At 38.5% G+C, this 6,289-nt stretch overlaps 1 pseudogene; it reads left to right on the top strand.

The window, feature by feature from the left end:
- Positions 1-5,129: 5,129 nt before the first annotated feature.
- On the top strand, positions 5,130-5,985 carry LOC121026777 (40S ribosomal protein SA-like; annotated as a pseudogene).
- The last annotated feature ends 304 nt before the right edge of the window (positions 5,986-6,289 follow it).

Below are 6,289 nucleotides of genomic sequence, written 5' to 3'. Positions count from 1 at the left end.
TCCTTATAAAGCTGTAGTTTTTTGTTGTTTTTTACTTGGAAACAATCTCTTCTAATAATTTTCTATAATTTTTCTCTTTGGTATTTTTATGGTTTCAAATTTGTACATTTAAAAGTTAGAAGTTTAAAGTCTTACATAAGTAAATATTAGAAATCCAGCATCATTTTCCCTACATCACCTGCCAGTTTTCAAATATAATTTATAAGATAATTTCTCATAATTATTTAAAATGTCACTTTTATCAGTCACTAAATCCCCATATGTATTCAGCTGTATTTCCACTGCTTTATAACAGTGATTGTAAGGATTTTAAAAACCAATGGGATAGTGAAACTTTACTTTTTTTTTTTTCCCTAGACAGTTAATCTTTTAGGTGATTCTAGTAGCATTTCATCAAGTTCTCCGCGCCCAAGAACAAAAAAAAAAAAATTATAGATTAATTTAGGAGGATTACCCTTTCCTTAATGTCTTCATATTTAAGATAAAGCATACTTTAGGTTTTGTTTAAATGTTTATTTATTTTTGAGGGAGAGAGAGAGAGACAGACAGAGCACAAGTGGGGGCATGACAGAGAGTGAGGGAGACACAGAATCCGAAGGAGGTTCCAGGCTCTGAGCGGTCAGCACAGCCTGACACGGAGCTCAAAATCACTAACTCTGAGATCATGACCTGAGCTAAAGTTGAACACTTAACCTACTGAGCCACCAGCCACCCCAAGAAAAAACATACTTTCGTATTAACTTCAGCTGTCATTCATTCATTACAGTTTTGCCATCCATGTTTTGCATACTTATTTTTAGGTTTGTTTGTAGTCACTTTAACTTCTTATAATTATGAGTACATGATATTTTGAGATATTAATCTTCGGTTTCCTCATCCTGTATCTTCCTCATTTTTTTCCTTCAATTGTGTGCACAGAAAATGCCTTATGAAAGGAATATGATGGGAAGATAAACCAAAAATATGCAGAACACTTTTGCTTTTTATTTGGAGAATCACAAGCCCGAAAAGAGAGTAAGGATTTGGAGAGTGAAGAAAATGCCTTGGCAAAAAAGTGGATGAAAGTAGGATTTGTATCAATCAGGATTCTCTTGGTTGCAGGTGACAGAAACTAATGGCAGGGCCTCCATCTGAAACCATACACAAACCTAAACACATGTATATACCCCGCCCAGACTCCACAAGAATCCGAAGAGAAGCGAGGTAGGGCTGGATTTTCTAATAAGTATGCTTCTTCCAGCCTTATTTGTGACTCTAGAAACTTTCTGCAGCAGATGGGATGGGGACCCAATGAACCGTAGTGACAAACACATATCCTTCGGTCATTTTGTGAAGTCATTTGGAATTCATCTCTCAATTCTGTATTTTCAGGTGAGAAACAACAAGTTTCTATCACTTGCTACTGTTTTTACAGAATATTCTGTGCCACTCAAAATCCATAGACATGTGTGTTTTCTCTTGCACTCTTCCCTTGATTTCATCGATATTTCACTAGGTTTGGGGAATATGTTTCATAGTTTGAGACAATTTTGATTGCTTCCAGGTTTGGAAGCTTTTCAGATGTTTTCTTTTATACACTTCTAATGTCAATTGTAACATGCATATACAAAAGTAAATAAACAATTAGTATATAATGACATATAAGTACAAAGTGATTCCCTCTCTCACAACACTGTCTCCAACAAAAAGAACAGCACCTCCAAAAAGCCACACCTCCCTGCCATGCCTTGCAAGGCCAAGGCACATGACCGCATGAGATTTTACTGGATGGATATGAATCCTAAGTGAGGCCAATGTCCTCTTCTTTTTTCTTTAGTTTAGAATTTAACATACAATTTATATACAGTACAATTTACCCTTTAAGTATTCAGTTCTGTGAACACTAACAAAAGTCCACCTTCATAGACTCACCACCACAATCAAAACAGAACAGTTCTGTCACCTCTTCCCCAAAGTAACCACTTTCCCTTTAATGTCAATCAATCCCCACTCCACACTTCTCTTCCTGTTCCAATATGATGGCTACTCCAAGAATGTCATATGAATGGAATCCAACAGTATACAGCCTTTGAACGTGACTTCTTCCACATAATATAATGCATTTTGGTTTATCTATCTTGTTGCATGAATCAGTTCTTCACTCTTTTTATCACTGAGCAATATTCCATTTTATGGGTGTACCTCATTTTACTTATGTCTTTATCAGTGGAGGGACACTGGATTTTTTTCCAGTTCTAGTAATTCCAAATAAAGCTATTATGCACATGTGCCTACTGGCTTTTGTGTAGACACAGGTTTTCCTACGAGTAATGCCAAGTTGGATTGCTGGGTCATAAGGTAAGTAAATATTTTCTTTTAAGAGAAATTGCCAAGTGGTTCTCCAAACTAGATGCATCATTTAGAGCTTATTTCATTAATATATGAAAATTTCAGTTATTCTGCATCCCTGCCAGTACCTGGAGTTGTTACTTTCTTAAAAAAAAATTCCAGTAAATATGTAGACATATATTCATGTGGTTTGTCAGATGAATAAGGATGTTGGGCATCTTTTCACATGCTGCTCTGCCATCTATATGTCTTCTTTGGTGAAGTGTTTGTGCTAATCTATTGCCATTAAAAAAACTTTTTTGTTGTTATTTGTTTTTTTTATGAGTTAATAGTTGTTTAGATGTTATTTGTATACAAGCATCTTATCAGCCAATTCCTATGGCTTTAATTTTCAATTTCTTAAGTATCTTTATTTATTTAGAATAATTAGAGCAGAAATTTTTAATTTTGACAATCCAATTTGTTAGATAGTTTAGATAGATAGATAAGATAGATAAATAGATGATAGATAGATGATAGATAGATAGATAGATAGATAGAATTTTGGGCAATGTATCTGAGATATCATTGCCTAACTGAAATTCACAAGGTTTTTTTTTGTTTGCTTATTTTGTTTTTTAACATTTATTTATTTTTGAAACAGAGAGAGAGAGAGCATGAACAGGGGTAGGGGGTCAGAGGAAGAGGGAGACATAGAATCTGAAACAGGCTCCAGGCTCTGAGCTGTCAGCACAGAGCCCAACGTGGGGCTCGCACCCACAGACCACGAGATCATGACCTGAGCCGAAGTCAGACGCTTAACCGACTGAGCCACCCAGGCGCCCCTCACAAGGTTTTTTATAGATGGTTTTACTTAGAAGTTTTATAAATTAAATTTACATTTAAATTTATTACTCATTTTGAGTTCAGATTGTATATATTGGAAATATGCACAGTGTTTAGAAAAATGGCTATCACATACGAATCACCATGTAAATATTTGCAAGGATAAAAGCTAGACTCATTGCCCCCAACAGAGTCCAGGCTCTGTCTCCTCTCTTAAGTTCACAGCCCAAGATTAAAGGAATCTTTTCCTATAACTGTAACCTAAAAAGTTCACAAGAAGGCCTTTGATTATTTTGCTTGGTTGTATGCCCCCTCCTGTGGCATAGAGGGAAGGTGCTGAGAAGGAAACTCCATGCAGAATCACATGGGAATGGATTACAGGAGGAACAAATTAATACACAAATACACAAAATGTGCTTTTCATTTTCCAAAAGAAGGTAAAGAGTGGAGCAAGCAGGAAAAAAATATCACTGTCTACTTTTGTTCCTCAGTTTTAATTCAGTGGAATTTCTTTCTAAGTGCTGACTGAAGTAGTCAAATTGGCCACAATGAAAGCTCAGAGAACAAGTTAGAATTTAGGTAATCTGTAAGTTGAAAGATAAGTAAATAAATATCTGAAAATTCAAAGAATACTTTACCCCTTATTACTACTAAATTAAACATATGTGTAATAAATAAATATATCTATAAGCCTTAATTACCAGAAATAAAATTCATCTTACCTCAGTTAACAAATAACATTTATGTGTCTGATCTTTTTTTATATTGAAATATATTTGCCATGTAACTGTGTAAAATTTCAGGTATCCAACATGTTGATTTGATACATTTATATATTATAATATGATTGTGTGTCCCATCGTAAAGATTTCTGAGGTTCCTCAATCCAACAGATGCCATCAACCTCATATCACCAGTTCATATATGAATATGGACAGAGAAGCAAACATTTGACTGTTAGCTAATATTCTAATAAGACTTCCATTTTTTATTGCCCTTCTAAACTTATCTTTGAACTTAAGATCAGCTGTCCTTATCTAGATCATTTCAAGTGTTTTTATAAATTAATTTATCATCATTTCTGCGTGTAATGTTGCCCTAACTCAGCATTATATTTTAATACCTCAGAACATCTAAAAAAAGTCAAAGTATTCCATGTTGTATACTTTGGAAAATAAATAATTCTGAATAATTCTCTTGGCTTTACCCTTTCACAAATCCAGTTTATTTGAATTATATATATTGGTAAGTTATTTAGGATAATCAAAGGATTCATTAATTGACTGACTCCCTTTCTGGAAGGAGAACACAATGAAATAGAATGACTGGTGAAAGTGGTATCAGGACCAGAACAAAGGCTATGAGATATGTAACTTCCACGAGGAGCAAAAAAGAGGAGAAGCAGTACATTTGGACTTCATGCTGGCAGCCTGAGCACCTCGTAGAATACCTGGATGCCACTGCCCCGGGGGGACGGCTCCTGGATGCCACTGCCCAAGTCGGAGGCTGTTTGCTGCCATGCAGAGCTGGTATGTGCTTCCCCAGGTCCGGCTGCCAGACTGTCTGCTGATAAACACACTACTCTGAAGCACGGCGTGGGGTAGCACTGCCTTGTCATCAATTTCCTGTATATACGTGAACCTGGAGCAAAGCAGAACTGATAGAAAAGATAGACTTTGGGGATTAGGAGAGAAATCCTGCAAAGAACCACTCCCGGCTTCTCCCTTTGTATCTCTCCTAGCCAAACATGTCAAATGCCGCCGTTGGCAGGAGACAAGAGAGGAGGGGGATGGGCAAGTGGCGTTATACAAGTAAACTAAAAGTAAGGGATACATACAACAAACTTTGTCTGGATTTCTACCTTTGGAATGAAAGTCATAGCTCATCAAACTGCTGAAATCGCTTTATGTGCAGCCCAGGGAGGGGTCCATAGGGCGTTTTGCATTCCCATCCTAACTCAGAGAGAAACTTTCACGATGTTGGGAGCCCCTGATGGCCTGCAAATGAAAGAGGAGGATGTCCTCAAATTCTTTGCAGCAGGAACCCACCTTGGTGGCACCAACCTCAACTTTCAAATGGAACAGTACATCTACAAAAGAAAAGGTGATGGTATCTACATAAAACTGAAGAGAACTTGGGAGAAACATGTGCTGGCAGCTAGAGCCACCGTTGCCGTTGAAAATCCGGCTGATGTCAGTGTCATATCATCCAGCGAGCGAGCTGTGCTGAAGTTTGCTGCTGCTCGTGGAGCCACTTCTATTGCTGGCTGCTTCGCTCCTGGAACTTTCACTAACCACATCCAGGCACCTTTGTGGAGCTGAGACCTCTGTTGGTTACTGCTCCCAGGGTTGACCACCAGCCTCTCATAGAGGTGTCTTATGTTAACCTGCCCACCATCGCTCAGTGTAATACACACTCTCCTCTGCACTATGTGGACACTGTCACCCCTTGCAACAACAGTGGAGCTCACGTGGTGGGTCTGTTGTGGTGGATGCTGGGCCGGGAAGTTATGCCCGTGCAGGTCACCATGCCTGCGCATGCCTGATCTCTACTTCTACAGAGATCTTGAATACATTGAAAAGGAAGAGCAGGCTGCTGCTGAAAAAGTTGGGACCAAGGAGGGATTTCAGGGTAAAGGGACGACTCCAGCTCCTGAGTTCCCTGGACTCGACCTGAAGTCGAGGACCGGTCTGAAGGCATGCAGGTACCCTCTGTGCCTACTCAGCAGCTCCCTCCTGAAGACTGGAGCGCTCAGCCTACCATTGAAGACTGGTGTGCAGCTCCCGCTGCCCAGCCACTGAATGGGCAGGAACAACCACTGGATGGTCTTAAGCTGCTCTTCTACAAAGGCAAACAAAATAGAAATGAGGTTGACAGAAAATAAACAGTATCAAAAAAATTGCCCAAATCACCAAAATTTAAAAAAAAAAAAAAATAGACTCTAACTTTTCCCCCAAAGTGCTTGTTAGCAAAAATAAAAGAATAGAAAATCAAACAGGGAATAAATTAAGCATAACTATTAAAAGCAATGCTTGTTGTCTACTTACTCAGTGCCAGCTTACATAGAAATTTCACCTAGGGGCGCCTGAGTGGCGCAGTCAGTTAAGCGTCCGACTTCAGCCAGGTCACGATTTCG

The sequence above is a fragment of the Herpailurus yagouaroundi genome, unplaced genomic scaffold (genome assembly GCF_014898765.1).
Source record: "Herpailurus yagouaroundi ecotype Mexico unplaced genomic scaffold, PumYag 162452, whole genome shotgun sequence".
Classification (NCBI taxonomy): Eukaryota; Metazoa; Chordata; class Mammalia; order Carnivora; family Felidae; genus Herpailurus; species Herpailurus yagouaroundi.
Note: the sequence above shows the minus strand (reverse complement) of the source record. Positions and strands in the feature narration are given on the sequence as shown.